Genomic DNA, 14,018 nt, shown 5'->3' with positions numbered 1-14,018 from the left:
TGGGGGCTACCAAGGTTTTACTCTGTTTGCCCTCTTTGCCTTGTGTCTGATCCACCATCTCAGTCTCTTTATGGCCCCCTTTGTTACCTCCAAAGGTAAAGAGAGGGTATGCTTGTTTCTCCTTGCCTGTGATTGGGTCCTCAGATGTGGTTCTGCTATAGCCAGAAGGGTTCATGTCATTGGGACTTGGAGCAAGAATCCATTGAGGACCTTGCCTGTTAAGGTGGCTCATGCCACAACCTATCGGGAGAGAAAGCCTGCTGTGTTTCAGCCTGCAATCAGGTTTTGTTAGCTTGATCCATTACATCCTTGTTTCCTTTAGGGTTTTTGTTGAGTGTGCTGGTTATCATTGAGGAATTTCTCAAAATGTGTTTCATTGGTGAATTGTCAGGTTTACCAGTTAGTCACTACTTAAAAGTTCTCAAGTCTATGTGGGAGACGCCAGAGTTTTTACAAGAAATCTGGAAACTGAATCTGTGCTACACAGACCGCTTCTGCAACGTCCGCTATTCCTCACTTGTAGGGAGACCTAGAGTCCCTCTTCAGGTCGACCCCCCTCCTCCATTCATCTAGCTGGATCCCTGAGTGTAGTGGCCCATTCCAGTGTAGCTGTATTTTTCTCCAGTCCTTACCTTTATTGTGTGTTGTTTTTTATATTGGTTCTTGGTCTCCCCCTGCACTGCATGTGCCTTATGTACACGTTGTTAAGAAGCCCCGAAGTAGAGAGGTGAGGTGCTTACTTTCGAATCAACCAAGGGGAAGGGGGGCATCGCTCTCCTTAGTCTCCCTTCAATATCTTCCTTCTGTGTACAAAGTAATTAAAGTCCAAAATCTCTCCTTAATTTTGTGACATCTGTGCTGATATCTGGATTCGGGCTGGCTGTAGGTCAAGGCGGTAGCTCAGAACAAAGCGCTGTTTTCCCTGGTGTTAAGAGAGTGCTGGGGTGAGGGCGAGAGGGATCAAAATGTGGGTATGGGACGCAGAGCGTCCTGCTGCCTCCCATAGCTATACGATTATCCTCCGCTGATGCCTCAAGAAAGCGGCAGCATGCAAACGACCCTAGGAACAGCAAATAAGGAGGCTTGGCAAGAGTTGGATCGGAGCTTGTACTGAAGCCTTATCCGTAAAGTTTTATCTACCGTCTCTAGTGCACACTGCCATACTAGACCGTCTAGATGTTTATTTTAGTGCCATGCCATGTTCCTTTTCCCCCCTCCGCTTACCCCCGTTGCTGGTCGCTGCCAGCACTTATTTGCATTGGGACGCGCCGGTTGGTGTTGCTGCATTGCACTATATGCTGGCCATCTTGCTGCTACCTCCACCGGGAGCAGGCTCAACCACAGAGCATGACGGGAGCTCTAAGTGGTTCCGACTTTCACTTTTCCTTAAAATTTATCAAAAATCCGACTTCACTATTGAATTAGATTTTTAAGAACTATTAAAAATAGTGGTTAAATAATTTTTCGAACCGATCTCTTTCCCAAGATACAGTATTAGTATTTAATATTGCTTCCCACCACTAAAATAGCTTTTGGGGGCTACCCACTGTGAGGACATGGTAACTTTAAATTTCTACATGTTCTACTCTTAAATACCATGTACCCTGCCTTGTAAGCTTCAAGACCTACATAGGGGTGACATTGCTATTTAAAAGGTAGGTTTTCAACAGTAAAAAGGGGTTCACTTTGACAGGTTGAAATTGATGTTTTGCACTTTTACAGTCAGGCTACAGCAGTAGACCTGAAGCTATGTTTGCTCTGTCACAGTTGTGAATGGCACATTGCATGCTGCAGTCCACTAGTGGCATTCAACTTTGAGGCCCCAGGTACACTGTGTACCATGTACTAGGTAATTGTATGCAAATTAAATATATTATTTAGTAATATGCCAATTTGGCCATGTTAAAAGAGGGAGAGCATATTCAGTGTACTACTGGATAGCAGGGGGAACGTGCACAGCGTTACAAAGGCAGCAAAAATACAGGGTCCAGCAAAAGGCAAAAAATCTGGGATGATCCACAGAAAAGACAAATTTTCTACAACCATCATCCTTTTTGAATAGCTCTTGTGTTCAAAGGGACACTAGACCACTTCAGTGTTCCGGGACCCCAGAACATACGAAGTGGGGCATAAAACCAACACTGAATTTTTGTACCACCACATGGACTTGAAACAACGGACTGGTCTTGCTGAATTTTATGTTTCATTGTTTATAGAAATATGTTACATTTTAAACAATTAAAAAAACTACACATGCACACTGTGATGTTATGTACTCACTATGCTGCATCTCAGCCTGTCGGGCACAATTTTGCCCACAATGTCGGCTATATGGTAAATGCTGTCAGTAATTTACAGTGCTCTGATCTATCATCTGACAAACTGATAAAATTGAATAACAGAAAAAAATCAACAATGTGGTTGTGCAATCTGATGGTAGGATATGGCTGATTCGAGCATAGTGTGCCACATAATGGTTTTATTGCTAGCAGCAAGGCACCCTTTCATTATTGAATCTTATGTTTCCCAAGGCAGTTCAGGACCTAAAGGTAAAACTGTGTTGCCAAGCACATGAGGTCTCATGGTCACCTAGCAAAAATGGTCCCATGGCAACATGAGACGCCCCAGATAGAAATGGAGACAGCATACGTTCACCCCCTTTGGTACCTTTCGGAACTGTGGGCTACAGAGCCTGCCTTATTGATTGCAGGTAACTTCCCAAACATCCCTCTGATATAATGCTATTACGATCTGACAACCTGACAACACATGGGATTTCATGTTTCTTACTCAACCTGACTCAAAGATGGATCCAACTCAAACCTTACCTTGGCCATCCCCCCAGGTTATTGGACTAAATGTGCTAACCGGTGTGGGGAGAAAATAGGAGGTGCCATTGCCATCATTTTCAGGGATAAACTGGGGGTGTTCTCCTCCACAATGGGCCAAATCGGTACTATTGAGGGACTCATTTATTTGCATCAAACCTTACTCCCACATTCCCCTTTGCTGGCTTGCTAATTTATAAACCCCAGGACTGCCCCAATAGCTGCCTCTTACAGCTTTGTGAAGCCAGTGCGCAAGTATCTTTACAATATGTCAACTTCACACTCCTGGAAGAATGTAACATCCATGTAGATGCCTGAACTGCCCCCAAGCCTCTTAACTGATCCAGACCCTGGCAGGCCTCAACCTGACTCAACATTTCACTGCCCACACCCATAAGGTAGGCCACACCTTGGACGTAATGTTTTCCAATATCACCTGTTGCCAGGTCAGCGCTCCTTCCTGCTTGGTGTTGATAGATCGCTTCCTCATTCCATTTTGTTTCTGCGGTCCACATAACTAATTAGAAACCAAGTCAACACCTATAAAGAAGAGAAACTGGCGGAATGTCACGAAGGAGTCCTTTGTGCCATCTCTTCAAAACACTCTCTCAAGATTCACAGGTAATCCTGACAGCGACTCAATCCTATTTAACAAATTGACTTCCACAGCATTGGAACATATTTCACCCCTTAAATCGCACATGGCAAAAAAGAGCCAAGCCTTCGGGACCTTGGTTCTCTCTTGCTCTAAGAACAGAGAAAAGTCAATGCAAAAAGCTTGAGCATAGCTGGAGAAAGGTTTACTACCCAGAGTCCAAACAGGCATACAAGGCAGCTTTCAGAAACTTCCATCAACTCACACGGAATTCTATGAGAGAGCACTTTTCAGTGTGGATTGTGACTGCCGCCAATTCCTCTATAAACATTTTTTTATTGTTAAGTCTTTCACTTTCCCTTATGCGATAAAAAGCACCATTCTCCCTTTGCATGTTCTCTGCACTACGCTGTCGGATTTTTTTGATGAAAAAATCCAAAAACTCGAATCCAATTTCCCGGAAACCGCTAACACAATTGACCCATTGGCGCCGCCTACCAGTCACTTACCCATTTTTTATGAGTTTTGTACTTTACCAGAAAACAAATAACTTGAGGAACTACTAAACTGTAAATCTGGTTCCCCGGAGGATCCTTGCTCCGCTCCAATTCTTAGACTGGTAGCACACTCATTAAGACCTTATCTTTATATGATTTGGAACGCCTCCTTGAAATCTGGTACCTTACCCGCCATCTGGAAACAGGCACTCAAAACGCCTCCCCTGAAAAACTAAAAAGCTAATGTGTATCTATGTGTGCTCAGCAACTTTAGACCCATCTATCTACTGCCGGCCCCATAAAGATCCTGGAGAAGTTGGCAAATCTTCAACTTTCATCATTCGTTGAAGCAATCGGCCGGCTGCATGATACGCAATCTGGCTTCTGTGCTGGGTACAGCACGGAGACCGCTTTACTGGAAGTGTCTGAGTCTGTCAGAGTAACTGTGGACAATGGTTCCTCTGCTATGATGGTTCTGTTAGACCTGTCTACAGTGTTTGACACAGTGGCATGTTTCACTTTGTTGAATTTGTTAAGCCTACTTGTCTTTCAGGGCACAGTCCTGTCCTATATTCGTTCTCTCCTGGAAAAGTGCTCCCAGCTGGTTTTTCTCCACCCTTTCTCCTCCTATTCCAAATCCCTGGTCTGTGGGGTTGCCTCAGGGATCCACACTCAGCCCGCTGCTCTTTAACCTCTACCTAGCTCCCTTGACCACTCTCATTGAATCCCAGGGAGTGAAGGTGGTCTGCTATGCAGACGACGAGCAATGGCTGTTCCCTTTCTAAGAACACCCAGAAGCTGCCTTCCTCAAATTTAAAGGCATTGTCAAATGGATGGATTTGAACTGTTAAAAACTAAATATAGATAAAACTGAGGTTATTTTCTTCAACCAGAAGATTACCCCCAGCCCGCTAGCCTCTGGTGGCTGGACTAATTGAATCCCCTTCCGGCTCCAGCCTGATGAGCCAGAAGTTTGGAATCCTGTTTGATTCTGATCTCTCCTTTGCCTCCCAGATTATGCAAATCTCTTCAATCTGCTTCTTGAAGCTCAGATCAGTCAGGAAGCTGATACACCTACTTCTAGATGAGACCCGAAAAACATTAACCTACACACTTGTGACATCAGGTTTGGGTTACATTAACAGTCTTTATCTGGGTCTACTGCGTATTTGATCCACAGGCTCCAGATCATACAGAATGTGGCCCTTAGGCTGATCTGAAGCTTCCCTTTCTGCCCGCATATCTTGCTTCATCTCAGACAGCTTCTTTGGCTTCCTGTGGCAGAAAAGATCAAGTTCAAGGCTTTTGTCATGGCCCTCAGAGCCCTCGCTGGCAAGGGTCCTATATTCCTGAGAACTAGAATCGGCCATACCAAAAGGAGAGATCGCTGAGATCCAACCACCTAGGCTTATCCGCATTCCCAGGTTTACCAAAGTCCGTCAGGTTGGTAGATGTTTCTCAGTGTTGACCGAGAAACTTTGGAACAGCCTCCCTATCAAACTCTGCATGGTCATGTCTGAACACTGCTTCAGGAAAGAATTAGAAACCTGACTTTTTTATCAAAATTAGATTTCACTGGTAGGTCTTGTTCTCAGTCTTCGCTTTGAGGGACAAGATGCTTCTTCTGAAGCAGCCGAGTGTTTTACAAATCACTTTGATTGAAAAGGTCATGGTTGAAGCACGGGTCCTGCTCCAGCTCCAAGTTGTGGGCCCATTTGAGGTCTTACGACGGCTTCTGTGATAAATCCACTTTCTAGTAGAAGTTTTCCAGTAAGTCCAACTCAATTTCTAGACACAGATCTAAGCCAAGTGGGACTCAAACCCATCCTGCCAATCAAAGTCTAGTTAGAAGGCACAAGGGTGGCAGGATACAGATTGCATCCCTTCAATGTCTGCTGTATCTGAAGTGATCCTGCAGTTGGTCCCATTGCACCCCAAATTCTCTGTGCCATCGACAGTGCCACAGCAATTATCAGTCTTAAAGAGGCCATGCTGAAGCTCTTTAGAGTACTTCCGGCTACCTCTGGCATGCCTTTGAGCTCCACAGATCCGTAGGGGTCTGCTTGACATAGTCTGCCCTGTGGGCCTGCTACCTGGCACATGCCATCTCTGGCACTGACCTTCACTTAGGTGCAAAGGCCCATGCCTGTTACTTCTATACTGATGCAAACACCGACTCCACCAATGATGGTTTATGATCCAACCCCTATCTCTGACCCCCAACTGATTCCGACATGATCCATACCTATGTCACACTTTGAAATTACAAAAGCACAACCAGTAGTCATACATACAGATTCTAATCTAATATCTCTGCTCCTAATGCGGTACCAGCAGAGGATTCACGTTAATTGTGGCTCTGATTGGGACCCCACAAAAAAATCATCCCAAGTCCCTCAAGACTCTAATGATGATGAGAAAGGTAGGTTCCTTTCTCCTCATGATGCTGAGGATTCATTGTATGAAGACTTGCAAAATTACAGTAAGCTAGACATATCGACAGATACAAAGCTAGACTCTCACCCAGGCCACCAATGAAAGAAAGCTCTTTATTTGCAGTGATGGTTCGGAGGACATCTGAAGCATTCAAATTGCAGTTACCCACTATAGAGTTAAAGGCAAATGTATTTCCTGTGATCCGTCAACCTTGACCATCTTCATCTGAGCTCCCATTGCTATTTAATGAAGCTCTTATGGGTGCCCTTCTACCTATGTGGTCAGATCAGTGCTCACACCCGCCAATCATCCAACCTGTGGCTAGGGAGCATAGTCCCCAGGTGATCTGGAATTCCTAACACCTGAGAGGCTGATTATTCAAGGTTCAACAATAAAGGGTAATCTGATGTCGGAAAGAATTGAAGCTTTTGGAAATAGAAAGTTTTCTTTGGCCAGTCAAGCACTGCAATCCAGTAATGCAGTTTGCCTTTTGGGGAGGTGCAGCCACCCACAATGGGACATGGCCAGCGACATTGTGACTGCTGTCCCAGTGGGCCTCACGGTCCTACTTGACCAAACAATACATAATGGTCAGGATGCAGCCAGAATGGTGCTCTAAGCTAGCCTCAACACTACGGACTGTATTTGCAAGGCTATTGGCATAAGTGTTGTCCTCAGAAGGCCTTTCTCAGGAAGGACAGATTCAGAATGCCCACTCCGACTCATATCCTAATGGTTATAGACCCTGGAGACTGGATGGCATTCATGGGCTTGCAGGACATGTTTTCCAAATACCCGTCCTACACTCCACAGGTATTACATGCGGTTTAAGGTGGGCCAGGAACACTTTCAATTTACTGTGCTCCCCTGTGGCCTTACCTTAGCCCCTCAGGTGATGGCAGGGTTTCCTGCTCATTTTTGGAGGTAAGGGGGTATTCGTATTCACATACCTCTATGACTGACGTGCTGCAGTCTGTCTTAGACCACTTCTGGACGAGAGCCAGACTCCTGTTATTGTGCGTCCTTCATATCCCAAATGCCAGGTGGCACGTGTGGGCCATTCAGTGGCACCTCAACTTGCATTATGCACATGCCTGTCTGATCCCATTCAGATCTTGAGAGACACGATGCAAGATTTGCTGTGGTAGCTGATGGATGCTAACCAGACCTGCTACAGGCCTCTCTCTCCTCCGCCCAGAGTTCACAGTGGTGACAGAAATGTCACTGCTTGGTTGAGGTGACATTTGGGAGAGGCTGAGATCAGATGCCTCTGGTGTCTGGGTGTGAGCCAGTTCTTCGTCAGTTTTCTAGAGCTCTGGGGCTCTTTCTGGCCGTGAAAGCCTTCCTCCCAACCATCAAAGGGAGGTTGATGCAGGTTCTCAAAGACTATACAGCGGCCATGTGGTACTGCACCAAGCAGACCAGAGTGGAGTCCTGGATCCTGTGTCAGGATGGTGCTACACTTCTGATGGTGGCTCCTTCCTGGTCACCTACCAACTCGGAAGGTCTCTGAATACAAGAGCACACAAACTGAGCTGGTTCATCTGGAGGACAAGTGGTTTCTTCATCCTGAGATGGAGCAACGCATCTGCGACAAGTGGGTAATAAGCTGGTGGATCCTTTTGTCAATCGCAAGAGCACACAGTGTAAACAATTTTGCCTGCTGGAGTTTCCACCAAGGTACTCGCTATGAGCTGAAATGGTAGGAAGGACTCCAGTATGCATTTCCACATCAGTCTTTCTTGCTTTGAGTTCTGAGCAAGATCAAGACAAACTGGGCCCCAGTCATTCTTATCGACTCGGACTGGCCAAGATAGTGCGGCACCCAGTGCTCTGAGCCTGAGCATTTGTTCTTTGATCAGGCTTCCACTGCAGGAGGACCTCCTCGTCCTGTTTCTGTAACAGGGTAGGGTCCTCCATCCAAGTGTCCACAACCTACACCTATGCATGAAGATTGAGCAGTGACAGTTGAATACATTCAACTTACCTACCTATATGATTTATGTCATCCATGTGGCCATACGCCTATCCACAAAGTTCATTTAAACTAGGAACTGGGACAGATTTGTTGCCCGGTGTGCTGCCAGAGACACTGACCCCGTTACAAGCCAAACCTTTCAATGTTCTTTTTTTTGTTCTTTCGTTAGCCCAGCAGAGCCTTATTTATTGGCCCTCTTGGCCTTCTTGTGTTTACCGTCTTAGATTAAATCATTGGTTATGATGCATTTTATAAAATGTTTGACTCACAGGTTTTCCCCCAACATATTTGTTATGCCTCTGTAGGATTAGAACTTTGTTGTGGCATTTCTCATGTGCACGCTCTTCGAGCCTGTTGATAGCTGTTCCTTAAGGCTATACCTCTGTATTTCCCAAACTGTGGGGTGTGAGCCACTGGTGGGTAGCCAGTCGATTTGTGGTGGGTTGCACAAGTTCAAGTAATAAATATAGAAGTGTTTAAATTCTTTATTTCTCTTTTCACATTTGCTGCACTTTAAAGACAGAAGTCAAATGCCTGGCCATGACTTCTGGAAAATTGCTGCTAGTATGTATTTTTTTACATGGGGATTAATGTTTACAAACTCCTCTCACTTTACAGTCAGGGAAAGAAAAGTAAAGTGAATTACGTGACAATCATTTGCTGGGGTACAGAGAGAGTGAAAGAAAGGCTGTATTATTTAATTTTTTTGTAACACACAACAAAATTGAAATGCCTGTAGAATGTCAACTGTACGCAATTAGCTTTTAGAAAAGCAAAAACAAAGCACATTTTTTTGTAATTCTGAAGTGTGACGGAAGCAAATATTTTAATAAGATCTAAATAAATCAAATAACTTACTTGGTGATTCACAAATGATAGATATCCACTGAAATCTTATTTCCACACATTATCATTTGTGTGCAAAATAGTTTTATGCGTTAAACTTCAAACCTGTCCAAATGTAGTGGACGTTTCAATGAAAAATGTACTGTCTGTAAATAACAGTACACCACATGATGTTTTTGATACATAAAAAAATTGGCCGCTTCATATGCATTAAAGTTAGGTGGGTTTCGAAAGTTTGTCGTTATACATATTAGGTTGTGGTTCTAAAACGTTTGGGAAACACTGCTCCACCTCACTGCAATTATGTCAGCATACCACAAGAGTGAATTACAGGTGCTTTTGGTGCCATACGCCACCTTCTTTCCGGACAAATTGGAACTTAGGACCTGGGTGATTGTTCTACCAAAGGTCATGACTCTCTTTTTACATTGGCCAGTCACTCCCTCTTCCGCCGTTTTGTCCAGCCTCACCCCTCAAAAGAGGAATAGATTCTCCTTAATCTTGACCCTTAGAGGGCCCCCTTCTTATACATTGACTGCACAAAGAAACATTACATGGATAGTGCTTTGTGTGGTTTTCTGATGTAGAGAAAGGCAGGGCAGTCCAAAAGAGTGCCCTGCCAAAGTGGATAGTTTTCTGCATCAACATCTGTTTTGTGCTGGTTAGGAAGCAGCCTTCTGAAGTCCTGCTGGCTGATTCCACCAGGAGCATGGGTGATACAATGCCATTGGCAAGAGGATTACCTGTCCTAAACCTCTGCCAGGCTGTGACATGGGCATTGGGCGATATGTTCATGAAACAATACTGCCTTGAGTGCACTTCCTTGCTCTTCACCTTTGGGAGTTACTGCTAAGGTATCTATTATAATGGTGAGGAATTTGTGGTTGGAAGTATCCATCAGAAGATCGAGTTACGTGCCTTCAGTAATGCTCTTTCTTGTGGATACTCTTGCAGATATCCCATCGCTTTTCCGCCTCCTTATCAGTGGTGTGGCCTTTTTTGCGTCTTTGAAATTCCCAAGTTAGAAATTCATTGCACAGTCTCAGACAGCTTGTTATACGCTCTGTGTCTGAGGAAGCACAAAGAGAAAAATACAAGAAACTGATGTCAGCACGCAGGGGTGGCGCTTGTGTGCCGCCCCTCTCTGTCACTTCCGGGGTGGTAGGGGATTACTGTGGAGCCACACAGCCCCACCTATTAGCGCACAGGCACATTCCAGAGAGTTTTCTAGATCCAGTGTGGCATCTGGGGTTATTCTAAAGGTGTGGAATCTGCGGTTCAGGCAGGGGTCGATGATCCAGCCCCCCAAGAGTTGTAGCTAGAACAGAGACAATACTCTCCACTGTGACAGGACGTGCACCCTCCAGATCTTCTCTGCAGTGATGTACCCTGTTTGTGGAACTGAGGGTTAATCAATCAAACAATCAATCAAGTAACTTGTAAAGCGCACTACATACCCGGGCGGGTTTCAAGGCGCTGGTGGGGGGGAGGCTGTTACTGTTCGAAGAGCCAGGTCTTGAGTTGTCTCCTGAAGGTCAGCAGGTCTTCCGTTTGGCGTAGGTGGAGGGGGAGGGTGTTCCAGGTCTTTGCGGCGCGGTGGGAGAAGGATCTGCCTCCGGAAGTAGTTCTCCGGATGCGTGGGACCGTGGCCAGGGCGTGGTCAGCGGAGCGGAGTTTTCTGTTGGGTACGTAGAAGGAGAGTCGGCTGTTGAGATAGGATGGGCCGGTTTTGTGGAGTGCTTTGTGTGCGTGGATCAGGAGCTTCTTTTCTCGACGGGGAGCCAGTGCAGGTTCTTCAGGTGGGGGGTGATGTAGTCGTGGCGCGGGACGTCGAGGATCAGGCGTGCAGAGGCATTCTGGATTCTCTGTAGTCTGCTGATGAGCTTGGACGAGGATCCGGCGTAGAGGGTGTTTCCGTAGTCGAGCCTGCTGCTGACCAGGGCCTGGGTGACAGTTTTCCTTGTGTTTGTCGGGATCCATCTGAAGATCTTGCGGAGCATGCGGAGGGTGTTGAAACAGGTGGAGGAGACTGCGTTGACTTGTTTGGTCATGGAGAGTTTCGAGTCGAGGATGACTCCCAGGTTGCGTGCGTGGTCGGTGGGGGCCGGGGGGGACTCCTGTGATGTGGGCCACCAAGAGTCGTCCCAAGCGGAGGGGTTGGACCCGAGGATGAGGATTTCCGTTTTGTCTGTGTTCAGTTTGAGGCGGCTGTCTTCCATCCAGTGAACGACAGCCTTCATTCCCTGGTGGAGGTTGGATTTGGCGGCGAGGGGGTCCTTGGTGAGGGAGAGGATCAGCTGATTGTCGTTGGCGTAGGAGATTATGTTGAGGTCGTGTTGTCGGGCGATGCATGCTAGTGGTTCCATGTAGACGTTGAACAGCATCGGGCTGATGAAGGTCCCTGTGGGACACTGCAGATGATCTTGGAGGCCTCGGAGCGGAACGGGGGGAGGCGGACTCTCTGAGTTCTGCCGGAGAGGAAGGAGGTGGTCCACTCCAGGGCCTTGTTTCCAATCCCTGCGTCGTGGAGGCGCATGCGTAGTGTGCGGTGGCAGACGGTGTCGAAGGCAGCGGAGAGGTCTAGGAGGATGAGGGCCGTTGTCAAGCAGGATCCTGATGTCGTCTGTGGCAGCGATGAGGGCGGTCTCGGTGCTGTGGTTGCTGCGGAATCTTGATTGTGATGGGTCTAGGATGTTGTTGTCTTCGAGGTGTCGCGTGAGCTGGGTGTTTACTATCTTCTCGATGACTTTAGCTGGGAACGGGAGCAAGGAGATGGGCCGGAAGTTCTTGAGGTTGCTCGGGTCTGCCTTGGGTTTCTTCAGTAGGGCGTTGATCTCTGCGTGCTTCCAGTTCTCAGGAAAGGTGGCGGTCTCGAAGGAGAGGTTGATGATTTTGTGCAGGTGGGGTGCGATGGACTTGCTGGCTTTGTCGAAGATGTGGTGTGGTAGGGGGTCGGATGGGGAACCGGAGTGGATTGATCCCATGGTCTTGATTGTGTCCTCGATGCTCACGTTGGCCCAGGTTGTCAGGGTGTCGTAGGCGGTGGGTTTGGTGCGGTGTGGTCGGCAGGGGTCATCCAGGGTCTGAAGCTGTCATGGATGTCGGTGATTTTCCGGTGAAAGAAGGTGGCGAGTGAGTCGCACAGGGCTTGTGATGGTGGGATGTCGTTGGCGTTGGAGAGTTCCTTCACGATGGTGAAGAGCTCCTTGCTGTTGTGTGCGTTGTTGTCAAGGCGGTCTGTGAAGGCGGTCTTTTTGGCGTTCCTGATGAGGTGGTGGTGGTTGCGGATGGCGTCTTTGTAGGCAGTGTGGCTTTCTGGCGTCTTGTTGCTGTTCCGTGTGTTTTCCAGTTTCCGGCAGGTGCGTTTGGAGTTGAGGAGTTCCGGGGTGAACCAGCTGACTCTTCTGCTGGTGTCTCTGCTGGTGGTGTTTTTTAGCGGCGCGATGGTGTTGGCGCAATCGTTCATCCAGCGTTCAAGGGAGAGTGCACCATCATCCGGGTTGGTGGGGTTCATCGGAGGGTTGAGTGCGAGGCTTGTCTGTAGTTGTTCTTCAGTGATTTTTTCCCAGCGGCGGCGGGGGGTCTGTAGGTTGCGGTGGTGTGTGAGTGGTTTTCGGAAGGAGAAATGGATGCAGTGGTGGTCAGTCCAGGTGAGTTCAGAGGCGTGGCTGAAGGTGACGTGGGGGCTTGATGAGAAGATTGCGTCAAGTGTGTGGCCGGCGATGTGGGTCGGCGTTGTGACGAGCTGTTTGAGTCCGAGGTTGGCGAGATTGTCGATCAGGTTGGAGGAGTTGCTGTCGTTGTTGTTCTTCAGGTGATAGTTCAGGTCTCTGAGGAGGATGTAGTTGGTGGAGGTCAGCGCGTGCATGCTGATGAGGTCGGCGATGGAGTCGCAGAATTGAGGACGGGGTCCTGGTGGTCTGTAGTCGAGGGTGCCTCTTAGGGTGGTCTTGGGGTCTGTTTGGATCTGGAAGTGCATGTGTTAGGCGGTGCTGAGGGTGTCGTTGGTGTTTGTAGAGATCTTGATGGTGTTTTTGTGGACGATGGCGATACCTCCTCCGGCTCTGTTTGCGCGGTCTCTGCGGGTGATCTTGTACCCGTCTGGGATGGCTATGGCGATGTCTGGCGTGGAGGCTTCGTTCATCCAGGTTTCGGTCAGGAAGGCGACGTCCGGTTATGTGGTGTCGAGTAGGTCCCAGAGTTCGATGGCGTGTTTGTGTGCGGAGCGGGTGTTGATCAGGATACATCTGAGCTGGTTGGCTTCCGTTGTGGTGAGTGTCTTGGCGCTTTTGTGGCAGGAGAAGTTGCAGTTCCCGCAGGAGAAGGGGCCGTGGGTGCGCCTCGGGGCGACCTTGCAGCAGGTGTGGGTCCTTCCTGGGTTGAGAGCGATGAGGGTCTTGGCGTCGTAGCGGAGGTGGTCGGCCTGGAAGCTGCGAGGGCCAGGGGTTCTGGCGCTGGGCGCGGTCCAGGCGCGGACGGGCGCAGACGGGCTTGCCTTCAGTGCGCCAGCGGCGTGCCCGCTGCGCGCGTCCGCTGCGCGGCCACGCAGCGGCCGCCATATATGGGTAGGTGGGGAGGGAGGAGCAGCTGGGAGGCGAGGGACGGGTGTGGCGAATGGGCGCGGAGGGGGCAGGCCGCAGCGGAGGCAGCGGCGGGGACGGAGGACGGGAGACCGGCGCGGGGCACCGAGGAGCGAAAGGAGAACAAAAGCAAGGGGCATAGAGCAGGCGGCGATCCGATTACACAGTACAGAAATACGGGGGCACAAGCAGAGAGGTGATCAGGTTACACAATACAGGATACAGGGGCAGAAGCAGATCGGCGAGCGGGATACAGAA

The 14,018-nt window shown here is 48.3% G+C and overlaps 1 protein-coding gene across 4 annotated transcripts in view; it reads left to right on the top strand.

The window, feature by feature from the left end:
* Positions 1 to 14,018, top strand: part of PIR (pirin) — a 515,558-nt gene that overhangs the window by 367,803 nt on the left and 133,737 nt on the right. The window lies entirely within an intron of this gene.

This window comes from Triturus cristatus, chromosome 8 (assembly GCF_964204655.1).
Source record: "Triturus cristatus chromosome 8, aTriCri1.1, whole genome shotgun sequence".
Taxonomy (NCBI): Eukaryota; Metazoa; Chordata; class Amphibia; order Caudata; family Salamandridae; genus Triturus; species Triturus cristatus.
The sequence above is the reverse complement of the archived record's forward strand: the minus strand, read 5'-3'. Positions and strand labels throughout refer to the sequence as shown.